The sequence below is a fragment of the Gobio gobio genome, assembly GCF_949357685.1.
Source record: "Gobio gobio genome assembly, chromosome: 2".
Taxonomy (NCBI): Eukaryota; Metazoa; Chordata; class Actinopteri; order Cypriniformes; family Gobionidae; genus Gobio; species Gobio gobio.
In genome coordinates this window covers 7,962,889-7,976,482 of record NC_137098.1, presented here as the reverse complement: position 1 = coordinate 7,976,482, position 13,594 = coordinate 7,962,889, and the positions used below count along the sequence as shown (strand labels likewise).

Below are 13,594 nucleotides of genomic sequence, written 5' to 3'. Positions count from 1 at the left end.
GCAGTAATTGGCGTGGGGACCGGATAAAAGCCACCTGGAAACGGGGTTACAAGAGAGAGAGGCTGTGGGAACGTGTGACTGTGACTGTGAACTGTGAACTGCTGTGCAGATCAAAAGCTGATTGTGAAGAGACTTTGACATAGCCTACTTTATGTTGTGGAGAGCACTAAAAAGTTATTTTGTTTTGGTGAAAAGAGAAATAAAAACGAACCACACGTTCTACAGAACGCCGACCCTGTCTCCTTCCTTCATTATCTCATTGGTCTTGTTACAATGTTGCACCCGGAAAGATTAACACAGCATGTTTCCAATGACAACTAGATATTGTTGAAGCATGTTACCAATGACAACAGATAAGTAACGCACATTGCTAACATGGTCGCATAAGCCTAGTGTAACGGAGGCCAGCTAGTAGTTGCTGTACAAGTAAACCTCACTCGTCTGATCTCAAGAGATGCTCTAGTGACTGACGCTAGAGGTTGCAGCCTTTAGGCTCCTTGTTAGAGCGTCCAACTCTCATGCCGGCCGACCCGGGTTTGGGATAGGATATCAACTTGGAGCGGGTGGTTTGAACAGAAGGAGTTACACTAGCACCATGCATTTTACTGAAAACAACTAGATAAGCCTTAAGCAACAAGCATGTTGTCAATGTCCTGATAGAGTGTGCCTGTTTATTGCAATTAACATCGGCATACACCACAGTTTGATTGTGAATATGGTTACTACGATTATGAGCTTAATTGCATTAGTTTGATTGAAGTATTGCTCAAATCCCATTATAATCGCATTATGCAGGTGCATGTGAACGCATGTTTCCTACATTGCTACTTTGTGGTAGGATCATTTTAGAATGACACGACAGTCATTCATGACACTTCATTCAACAACTGCAACAGCTCGTTCCACACGTCATATGCCGTTATGCCAAAGTATTTTCAAGTTTCGGTTTTCAATCCAATCAAGTGTTTATATATCCTATCGATAGGATTAGAAAAGGAATAAACCACTACTTCCAATCTGATCGAAATTTAAAGGGGTCCTTGTAACTCACAATACCCCACAGAAAATTTTTATAGCATGTTAAAATTGTCACTTTTTGAGGGTGAGCAAAAACATTTTGTGTGTGTCCCTTTAAATGCAAATTAGCTGCTGCTCCCGGCCCCCTTTCAGGAAGAGGGTGGAGCTTAAAGAGCTCATGTTAGCAGCTCTGATTACCTCACACAGACACGCACTGAAAATGTCAGTCTGACAATGATGGACAGACTACAAGTGACAGCATGTAGAATGCAACACAAGCGATTTATAGATTATCATGACAGAATATGCTAATCAATGACTTGAAGATGGGGCTCTTCTAAATGGTTAGTTGATGAATTTATGTAGCTGATGTGGAGTTAAGGGGGGGGGGGGGGTTTAACACACAGTTTCAGCCAATCTCATGTTAATCTTGAGTACCTACAGAGTAGTATTGCAACACAGACATTTGATGCAGTTTTGACTCGTGACCGGGAACAAACAAACACACTTACAGAACTACATTGCTGCTCCGGAAAAACAAACTGCATCTGATGTTTCCTTAACGCTGGGTTATTTGGGAAGATGAACAAGGTTATCTTTCCCTCACAACGAACGGAGCTCGTTGGCTCTTCCTGGAGAAGTGCCCATACAAGCAATTCCACCCATTTTGACGTAATACATGGCCAAACTTGAAAAAAACTTTCCACAGAAATACTCGTCATAGGCCCAACTCTTTTTTTAAAATCTTGGCCATGTTTAGCATGAGAATCCAACTCTTTAACAGTGTAAATAAGTCAGAATGCATGAAATAGCATTAGACCCCCCCATTAACAATCTTCAAGTCATTGATTAGCATATTCTGTCATGATAAATCTATAAATCGCTCGTGTGGGAAGTGTTGTAAGATATGTTGTTATCTTGCTTTTATGACAAGCTATTGCATTTGTGTTTGTACTGTATCGCAATAAATGTGAAAAGACGGATGCGACAGCTTGAGCGACTCACAAATGTGCTCGACTACAACAACTCTTCCTCTTCTCAACATGGCCTTTGTTGTGTGTTCCCGGGGGCGAGGTTTATGTAAATTTTAAAGTTAGTGATGACACCAACCCGTGAATAAACTCATTGTAGTCCCTACCAGCCATTTGTTGTAGTCCTTAAAAAGTGATTTCTTTAAAATAAATATCTCCCTTTGCTTTGAACTTTGCAGATGTTGTTTATGCTCAAACAGCAACATTACACACTAACTAGAGTTAAAAAAGTGAAATCATAATCAACCACCCCTTTAAATCGGATTGATTAAGGTGTTTACATGAAGGCTTTTCAGTCCGATTGAGCCGTCAATCCAATTACTAACAGATTATTTGGTTGCATGTAAACACAGCCATTGTCATAAGGCCGTGACTTGTCTAAGACTCTTATTCTCTTTGACTTCTTCATTATTATCTTTGACCTATTTTTCACCAACAGACACTTGATCCAGGTGACCTGACAGATCCAGGGTGCCGTGACACCCAATTAAACCTGCTATGTAACACCCTGATCTCCCCACGCCATCAGAGGCCCACATTCGATTATGTTCTTGGACAATCATTAGCTGATCTCTTTACAGTGATAGATCAGACTGACACCTGCTTCTATTCACGCCAGTAATTTGCAAAGTGAAGCTTACATCACAGTAAAGAAGGACACTGATAATGTGACAAGTCTGTGTCAAATGTGTTATGGGAACTGAGTGTCTTAATACTATAAGAAGCACTGGAGACTGACCTTGATGAATTCTCTACATTTACACCTCATGAACTTCGCTGACATTTCTGTCAGGATCTGTAAGGAGCGGCTTGCAGTGAAGGAGAGGAGCGCTGTAACTTTTTTAAAAGAAATTAAAATTATATTTCAATCCTTTTGCGTCTGCATCTCTCTCAAAAGTGTTGCGTTTTACCAAGAAACATTGTGTTCACTCGCAAAACCATTGCATTCCCATGAGAAACGTTTTTCCAACAATATATATTAATAATTAATAGCTTTAAAAAAAAAAAACATTTTTAAAGTGTCATAACAGCGCTCTGAAAAACAGACGAGTCAAACCATCTTTGATTGTAAATCAACCACTAGATCATATCAAGACAATGTAGGTTACATGAACAGAGAGGAAACCAAAGGCTGTGCGTATGAATAACAAGCATACGTACACAAAAGTGGCGGCAAATGTAGGTCACTTGAGTAAGTCTGTTCACTTGCAGGAAGTTATTATCCTTATTAAAAAGGCATGAAAAGGTCTGAAGTGATTTGTGTTGATTATGGTTTTCAATAAGAACACTGCTAATTAAGTCATTAAAAAAAATACAATTCTGTCTTCATTTAAACACCCAAATGATTGTCTTTTGTTGAACACATACGTAAGGAATATGTATTCTTTGAATCAGGGGTTCCCAAACGTTTTGTCAGTCGAAACTGACATAAAATATTTACTTAAAGTATTTAATTTAACGACACATTCACAGTCACGGTTCTGTGATGTTATGGTCACATGACATGACATATATCTATCTAATATTTATATATATATATATATATATATATATATATATATATATATATATATATATATATATATATATATATATAGAGAGAGAGAGAGAGAGAGAGAGAGAGAGAGGGGGGGGGGTACTTTGGAAATGTAATAGGTTACAGATTACAAGTTACCCTATTTAAAATGTAATATGTAGTGTAACTATTTCAATTAATGTAACTGATTACAAATTAACTCTTTCCCCGCCAGCGTTTAAAAAAAAAAGTTGTCAGCCACCACCAGTGTTTTTGATCATTTTCACAAAAATGTAATGGCCCATAGAATATTTTGTTGTATGAATATCTGATATATCAAAAGAAAGAGCAGACCCTATGCTTTTAAACAAATACATTTTATAACAGCTTCATGCATTATTTTTTATCAACACTTAAAGGGGCACTTCAGCACTGGAAAGATCATTTATGTAGTAGAAATGTGAAATTATTTATGAAATTGGTGCCTTCTAGACTGAGAAAAGCCAGAAAATGTATTTTTGTCTCATGTGGATGAAAGACAACAACTCCCAGAATGCACTTGCTTTGCTGCCCTACGAGGCCACTCCCAAAGCCACGGCAACTGGTTTATCACTTGCCCACCGCAGCACCGCCCCAACGTCGTTATGATTTTCATAGTAATAAAATCATTTAGTTCAGTTAGAGAATAAACACTACAATTAAAAACTGAACGTGTCTTTTCAATAACGTGTGAGTGAGCCGAACGAAAGTCACGACACAAACACAGCAGGAGTCAGATTTCATTCCTCACGAGAGAAGAGCTGAGCAGAGCTGAGGTAAGCGTGGCAGTCATTCACAACGCGTGTCCAGTCTGGCGCGTTATCAGATCGCATATAGAAGCTAAACTTTCATAGGAATTAATTGAAAAGTTGAAACACTCGCTTTGCTCCGCACCGCTTCGTTATGAATGCCTGACGCGAGCGAATGTGCGCATTTACATTCTGTGAGTGAGATCTCTCCGCTGTGGGCGGGTTGAAAACATGCGGAACAGCTCCTACTACTGGCTGTAGTCTCTTAGCTCTGGCCAAAAATCCTCCAATGATGCAAAATGACGATATTTGCGTCATCTGAGGATTTTTTCCAGAAATAAAATGCATAATATCTCGTCTCAGGGGATATGAGGGGGAAAAGTACCATAATTCAAATATACTACCGGGTTTCTACTAATACAAAGCCTAATGCTAAATCACTGAAGTTTCATGAAAAAAGCAACATTTTGAACAAAAAGCTGAGAAAAATCCCGTTTTTGTCAAAGACTACATCCAGATCAGATTCAGAGTGATGATCAAAACACGGATGGAGTAGATGGAGTCCATCAACACCCCTAAAGCTTCACAGTCCTGTAACTTGGCCTGGGTCGACAATTCATTCAGTAACATTGGGCAGTTTTGATTTATATGATGTTTAATGTTGATGATCACGTTATTTTACATATGCATCTGCTTACATACGATTGCTTGTTTTTTTTGCGTCTTTTTTTTTACGATTTTCGCGTGCGTTTAACGTCTCGTGACTAAACTAATGGCGCCAATGTGAGTGTGCACACTGTCGCGCAAAACGCCAGGCGAAAAAGCGTCATTTAAAACCAATGAGATCGTCGGTTTTGTCCACGCGCCTGGAGCTGCTGAAATTACAATAAAACACGACTTGGTGGCACTCAAGCACAAAACGGTCTTGCCAAACACACTGATACGACGAAGAGGAAGTAAGTAGACAAAGAAGAAGATAAGCTGCTAATGCTGCTTGCCAGCTAGCAAAAAGTGTGTGAATGGTTTCGGCAAGAACGTAAATTCAGTCTCTCTCGTAAAGTGGCGCAGCACCACCTTGTGTACAGGGAGCGCATCTACTGAATTTGCACTTTCACTCGGCGCATCGCCGGTGAAAATCGCTTGGGTGTGAACACTCAAGACGTGCTGAAAAACAACTCGAAAAACGTGTCGGTACCGTTTGATTGTAATATGAGCCTCAGCTGATCTCATTCATAAAAAAACTCCTCTATTCTCCTCACGAAGACTCGCGACAAATCAACATCCCTCAGGGCTTTTTAAAATCTGAAAAGTAACTTCCGGTCTTGAATGGCGTTCCCTTTCCGATGACGACTGTGTGACGGCTTGGGTTTGAATACCCTTAACCACTCCCCTCCATCCGTTAGTCCGCTATGAGCGAGAGATGGAGAGGAGGAGCGCTGAAGTAAAACCCTGCCCTCTATTCAATATTCCGTTTCACTTGGAAATACATCACAGCACTGAAATAAAGTCAGTTGCAACTTCCGGTTCACTGGGACTTTAAAAACAGGCAAAACAACTAAAGAATATTATTCAACATATCCTAGCTTTTTACAGAAAATTTTCAGATGCAACCCCCTTTGTAATCACTGCTATTTTCATAACCAATTATTAACTAATAATTTTTTCTCAATAACTGTAACGGTTATTACATTTATTTTATAATTAAATTACGTAACACCATTACATGAAACCAGTTATTTTTTACCAAATGCACATTAACCTCAAATGCACAGTTGTTGTAGTTTCTGCTTGAACTTTACCCAACTATGACAACTATGGTCCATTCCTGAAAATAATATCACAATGTATAACAAATCTTTATTTGTTTGTTTTTGATCCAAAATAGTAACCTGGGCACCTTTTCGTTACATTCACCCAGAAATTGATGTTGTCAAGCTTCAAAATGACCAAAAAGCACCATAAAAGTACATCTTCTGTGCTCTATTTCGATTCATCTGATGCCATGCAGCAGTTTTGACATTTAACTATTAAATGAATCATTCAAAAATTACACAGTGACTTCAGGGTGAGTAAATAATGACAGATTTTTAATTTTGGGTGAAATATCCAGACATTAATTCCACATTCTGTTTCCAAATATGCACATACCTCAGAGAACAGCTGTTTCCTCACAGCGCTGGCTTCTGCTGAAATACACAAAACAGGCACAGGACCTGAGAGAGCACAGGCAGGGAGGGGGTGGAAGACAAAAAGAAAGAGCGTATGAAAGTTAGGAAAGCGGCATTACTCCACCAACCTGCTGTGCTGAGTGCATGAGGAGTCATTGGCAGTATCAGTTGTTGTGATGAGTAACGTCTGTGACTGCAGCGCCAGCAGATGGGTTCTACTGCACATGTACCGTTAGCAGAGGATCATGGGAGGACAGAGGCTCCCACTGCAAGCTGCTTAACTGTACCACCAGATGCACTGACTTCACCTGCACAGCGTCAACACGTCAAACAGCTGTCACGGTGTACTCTGGCCCAGCACGCCACCTTGCAAATAATCAGGCGTCTCACTCACAACACAAGAATCAGGCTGATTGTCGAAGCTTAACCGGATTTATCAGTGAAGATGAAGGGAAAGACACCTTTCACTGTGTATCTATTAGGGGTTGAACGACTTTTTTGGAGTCGACATTTATGTGATTAAAGTCGAGTCGACTAGTCGCCGATGACGTCATAAACAAATAAGCCTGAACCTCGAGCTGAGAGTCGAACACAGGTTCCCACACTGCAAAAATGCATTTGTCATTAGTATTTTTGTCCCGTTTCTAGTCTAAATATCTAAAAATTCTTAAATCAAGATGCATTTACTAGATAAGTAAAATGACACAGAAGATATTTTTTCTTGTTTTCTGAGAAAAAAAACCCAAATGAAGTGAGTTTTTGCTTGAAAGTATAATTATCTGTCCATGGGGTAAGACAAATAAGCTTGTTTCTGTTTGAAATCTTGTCTTTTTAATCTTGAAACAAGCTTATTTTTCTTACCCCATGGACAGATAATTGTACTTGTTCCAAGCAAAAACTCACTTCATTTGGGGTTTTTTTCTCAGAAAACAAGAAAAAATCTCATGTCATTTTCCTTATCTAGTAAATGCATCTTGATTTAAGAATTTTTAGATATTTAGACTAGAAACGAGACAAAATACTAAATAAGAAAAGCATTTTTTGCAGTGCAGCAAGCAATAGCTGCCATTTCACCGTCTCGGTTAACTATAGACCCGATATAGTCCGGCTATCAGTGACCCACTTATAGCAAAAATAACCTTGAATTTGGTTACATGTTGTTTATGCCAAAATAACTTGCGAGATGTGTGATATTCCATCATGTAAGCAAAGTCAACAGTGATGACAAGGTGTTTGGTTTCTTTGACATGTTCATGTTCTCGGTGACTAGTCTATTCTTGGGCTATGATTAGAGGCCTGTTAAATTTTCACTGACAGCCCAAATTTTGTCTTGTTTCAGCCTAGAAGTTAGGGCTGTCGACATCTATTAAACACAAAATTGCTTGCTGGGTTGCCTTGTGCACATCTATGGCATTTGACGCAGCGCTATTGCTTCTTCATAACTGCTTATTTTAATCAGTTCTTTTGTCTTTGGTTCGTTATATTTCTCACAGATTTACCACCAGATGCAGATAAAGTTGCACAGTAAATGTTACATTTATATGAAAGCATTAGTGAGAGCGTGATTGCGTGTGAATTAATTCTACTGCTAGTGTCTCTCTACTAATAGTGAAGCTGTGGGGTTTAGTTACTAAGAAGCATCTAGTCGACGTCAAGCTTAAAGCACCATAGCAGAGCATTAATTCATAGTATTAACGACACTGATCTTCCAAAATATGAAAAATATGAATTATTGATTGATCTTGGTAATGTATCAGGGTCTTTTCCAGCATTTTGCCTCTAGTTTGCGTTCACACAGAATGGCAGATGGCAAAGCCTATAGCCCAATGTGAATTTGCGGTAATATACCACAGGTTTTTAGACACATACCATAATAATACCATGGTATTCTCCATAGTATCTTTGAGTACCATACCATTGGACATAAATATGGTAGGCTACTGCTCAAACTGCTCAGAGTGAAGTTTCTCCAGGCTTTCTCCAGATCATTTTTATCTTCTACATGTTTGCCCTGAATCAAGTCCATATATTACCAACAAAAACATCATGTTCCTTTTGGAAAACATGTTTTTTAATTATGTTTTATCAGTTAGTTCCTTGTTGCACAACCTACATCAGCACAATAAATACTAATAAGGACATTTTTGTAACTTTTACTCCTAAAAGGTGCATATTAGTACCTTAGAGTACAAATATGTACCAAAAATGAAAATAACCCCATGATTTACTCACCCTTAAGTAGGGCTGGGTAAAAAATATTGATTTCTCGATTTTAATGGATTCTCACTTTTACAAAAGAATATTGATTCTTAAATCCCAAGAATCGATTAGGCATCCTGTTTTCAGTTAATGAATGAAATAAATATTTTAGCGCACCTCCCATCCAATAAATCTTAATAATCTTTGTGCTTTATTACTATTGATATGAAACAAAGTCTCAGATTTAAAATTACGTCTATTTTTTTTACGAAATTCAAAAGCATAAATACCGCTTTGGTGCAGGGTAGCTCATGATGCGATACACGACACATGGCTCACGATACACACAGAGAAAAAGGGTGTCAAAGTTGTACCTTTAGTACATTGTTCTTTGTTCTTTTCTCAAGAAAAGCTTAACTCCAAGTCTTCCAGAGTCGCGGCCAAAGCCGATTCGAAAGGCCGCTGTTCGCCAGCTTCTTTGTTTACGAGTAGCACGCGGAACCGCCGCAACTCTGCCGTCATTATGTTAAGCCCGCCCACCGACTCTATACACGATGGGATTGGCCTGACCAGAGTTTGGTTTTTCCAGCTCCCAAGCCAACGGAGAGTTGCTAGACGCCCCAATTAGATTTTCTGCCGCTAGGGTGTGTCTAGATTTCTAGGCTAGTCTTTGCCATGAAGCTCCACAAATAATGATTGAGAAACATCTTGAAGTCAGTTGCTTATGATTGAACACAAGCAGTGATTGCTTTGCTTTAGGATTTGATATTGGATATCAAGAGGTGAACTAACATAGCTCCAAAACTCCATAATGCTGCATGCACCTCTGACTCCTAAAATCATACTTTGTTAGTATTTCTGTTCCCCAAAAAAACTGCACACTCCTGTGAAGTTATATGTTATATGGAAGCTTGTTTCCGCCACAAAAAAAAAGGTATAGGTAATTGCAACTTTTTATCTCACAATTCTGACTTTGATATTCTCAGAATTATGACTTTTTTCCCTCAGAATTGTGTTTATATCGCAATTTGGACTTTATAACTTTTTAACTTAAAGAACATTTTCACATTTCAGCATTTATACTATGTTTATTTCTCAAAATTTCAAGTTTATAACTCACAATTCTGATTTTTTTATATACAAATTTATATGGAAGCTTGTTTCCACACGGAATGAAAAGTTGCAACATTTTATCTCACAATTCTGATTTTTTTCTTGCAACGTGAGTTTTTATCTCACAATTCTCACTTTATTCTCAGAATTACTCATTTATATCTTGCAATTCAGTCTATAACTCGTAATGCTGAGAAAATTCTCACAATTGAGGATTTATATTATGCAATGACTTTTTTTCTCAGAATTGTGTTTATATCGCAATTTGGACTTTATAACTTATAATTCTGAGAAAAAATCTCACAATTGAGCATTTATATTATGCAATTCTGAGATTATTTCTCACAATTTTAAGTTTATAACTCACAATTCTGACTTTTTTTCTCAGAATTGTTTGATTTAAATTTGGATTTTATGTTATATTTTGATTTAAAAAACTGCACACTCCTGAGAAGCTCAGAAATGTTGAATGCTAATATGATGCATAAAGATGTAGAATACACATTGATATGAAAGCTTGTTTCCGCCACAAAAAAGGTAAAGGTAATTGTGACTTTTTTCCTGACAATTCTGACACAAATATTCTCAGAATTATTAATTTTTTCCCCTCAGAATTGTGTCTATATCACAATATGAACTTTATAACATATATTTCTGAGAAATTTTATATCATGCAATTCTTTTTTCTCAAAATTTCAAGTTTATAAATCACAATTTTGATTGTTTATATTGTGAGACATAAACGACATTTAAAAAATATATAAATTCTGACTTTTTCTTGCAACTGCGAGTTTATATCTCACAATTCTCACTTTATTCTCAGAATTGCAAGTTTATATCTTGTCAAGTTAACTCTCATATATCATATTTATAAAATATAATACAATTCTGAGATTATTTCCCACAATGTTAAGTTTATAACTCGCAATTCTGACTTTTTTCTCAGAATTGTGAGATATAAAGTCGGAATGCAAGAAAAAAAGTTAGAATACAAACATTTATATGGACTTGCTTCCACTACGGAATACAAATTGCACCTTTTATCTCACAATTGCGACTTTTCCCTTGCAATTGCCAGTTTATATTTCACAGTTTTTGACTTGTTTTCACGCAATTCGCGTTTATATGTCACAATTCTCAATTTATTCTCAGAATTGCAAGTTTATATCTTGTCAAGTTAAATCTCATATATCATATTTATAAAATAATATACAATTCTGAGATTATTTCCCACAATGTTAAGTTTATAACTCGCAATTCTGACTTTTTTCTCAGAATTGTTTGATTTAAATTCGGAATGCAAGAAAAAAGTTATAATCTAAAAATGTATATGGACGTGTTTCCACTACAGAACAAAATAATGCAACTTTTTAGCTCACAATTGTGTCTTTTTTCCTTGCAATTGCCAGCGAGGAAAAAATGTCATAAACGCATGTCAGAGTTTTTTCGCAATTCCGCGTTTATATCTCACAATTCTCAGAAAAAGATTAGACTAAGAGGTGAACTAACATATAATGCTGCATGCACGTCTGACACCTAAAATCATACTTTGTTAGTATCTTTGTTCCCAAAAAAAAACTGCACACTCCTGTGAAGCTCAGAAATGTTGAATGCTAGTATGATGCATAAAGATGCAGAATAAACACTGATATGGAAGCTTGTTTCCGCCACAAAAAAAGGTAAAGGTAATTGTGACTTTTTTTCAAATATTCTGAGAATTATTACTTTTTCCCCTCAGAATTGTGTTTATATCACAATTTGAACTTTATAACATATATTTCTGAGAAAATTTATATCATGCAATTCTTTTTTTCTCAAAATTTCAAGTTGATAAATCATAATTCTGATATAAACGACATTTAAAAAATATATAAATTCTGACTTTTTCTTGCAACTGCGAGTTTATATCTCACAATTCTCACTTTATTCTCAGAATTGCAAGTTTATATCTTGTCAAGTTAACTCTCATATTTCACATTTATAAAATATAATACAATTCTGAGTTTATTTCTCACAATGTTAAGTTTATTACTCGCAATTCTGACTTTTTTTCTCAGAATTGTGAGATATAAAGTCGGAATGCAAGAAAAATTTTTAGAATACAAACATTTATATGGACTTGCTTCCACTACGGAATACAAATTGCACCTTTTATGTCACAATTGCGACTTTTCCCTTGCAATTGCCAGTTTATATTGCACAGTTTTTGACTTGTTTTCTCACAGTTCTCGTTTATATCTCACAATTCTAAAAAAAAAAAAAAAAAGATTATACTTGTGAGTTATAAACTAAGAATTATGAGAAATAAAGTCAGAATTGTGACTGTGAGATATATCACAATTACATATCACAAAGCTTCCATACACTGATTCCCAGAGCTCCCTAAAAAACATACTCATTCATTCCTGACTGTGATGCCCAATGATCCCCAAAACTGCAGCACAAGCCAATGAAGGTAAAAGTTAAGATGCCCAAAACAGCTGCCTAAATAATGCTCAAAGTGATGCTGAATGATGAAAAATGATGCTGCAAGCGCTATATAACGCTATAAAAAGCTGCCTAGGTAGTTACTAGTAGTCAGCAAATTGGGATTCGAGATACAGTTTCTGTTTTTGCCTTAGGAAAAGCGCGTGAGAGCTTACAGTGTCCTCGCGCATACCATCACAGCGGACGATCAAGCGCTCGAGCGCATATTTGAGCGACACGCAGTACAACAGCACGTGCACAGTAATGTGTTTATACGCAAAAACTGCGCTTAATATCAATATGTTTTCATCAGAAATATAACAGCCATGCGTAAATGACGCGTAATTAACACGTTCACTTCATTCTCTGACCTTATATAATCTGCCATGAGTTTTAAGAGAAGCACAATCTAGGTTAATGTTTCTGTACTACTACTAATACGGTATAAACCGTGACAGAAATATTACATTTTAAAAATTATACTGCTCCATAACCGGTCGAGATCTTTAAAAACTTTAATGAACCTCGCGGTGGCTAGCGAATTAATTATCAAGATGTATTACAGCAGTATTCGCAGGTAAACAACATACAGTTGGGCACGTTTAGAGGTCAAACATGTCTTACTTACATGAAGAAGGCAGAAAAGCACATGAATGATGAAGCGAATATGGACGGCGATGGACAGTATCAGCATACATTCGCTATGACCTACTTTCATCTCAATCTAATAACTAGGGGACCACTAACCTACTTAATGAGCCAATGGCGTGTCAGTGCAGGCTACCCGCTGACTCCTTCGTCCAATCAGAAAACGATTGACGCGTCTAACAACCAATGAGGACACACAGGGAACAAGCGTAGCCAATAGAAATTCTTCAAAACATTGCAGCTTCGGAACAACAGTAAACAAAGCGCTAGTGGTGGATTCCGAGAATAACCATACGTCATTTTATTATTACATTTTGTTAATCAAACACTAAAGATCAGGTGTGGTTTTCGTTTTACAGTACATTTAGGCCATTCCACAAAGATACCTTGTTTGTCCCTCATGAAAAAGCTACATGTGTGAAGTGAACAGTCATTTGATTCTTAAAATATCAAAAGTATAATAGTTTAATATTAAAAATAGCCTATTTGTTTCTAATATTTCTCGTCTTCTGGTATGTCCCCAGCGATGTGTTTGTAGTTGTTATTTAACTATGCAAATTTTGTCTGGGAATAAATTAGGCCTAAACAAAAACTATTTTGTATTTAGGCTATTCCATATATTAGATTTGAATCAACGCACTATATGCT

General features: G+C 36.9%; 1 protein-coding gene across 4 annotated transcripts in view; it reads right to left on the bottom strand.

Moving 5' to 3' along the window:
* bmal1b (basic helix-loop-helix ARNT like 1b) overlaps nucleotides 1-13,054 on the bottom strand; it is a 41,102-nt gene extending 28,048 nt beyond the window's left edge. For 2 of the 4 annotated variants that reach the window (XM_079810997.1, XM_079810999.1), the window contains exons 1-2: nucleotides 12,927-13,054; nucleotides 6,501-6,565 (exon numbers count right to left, since the gene is read on the bottom strand). The gene's annotated coding sequence lies outside the window, so the exon portion shown is untranslated. Of the gene's footprint in view, nucleotides 1-6,500; nucleotides 6,566-6,648; nucleotides 6,829-12,926 lie in introns of those variants that run through there. The other 2 variants (XM_079810998.1, XM_079811000.1) reach the window with 2 other exon arrangements.
* Between the last annotated feature and the right edge of the window lie 540 nt (nucleotides 13,055-13,594).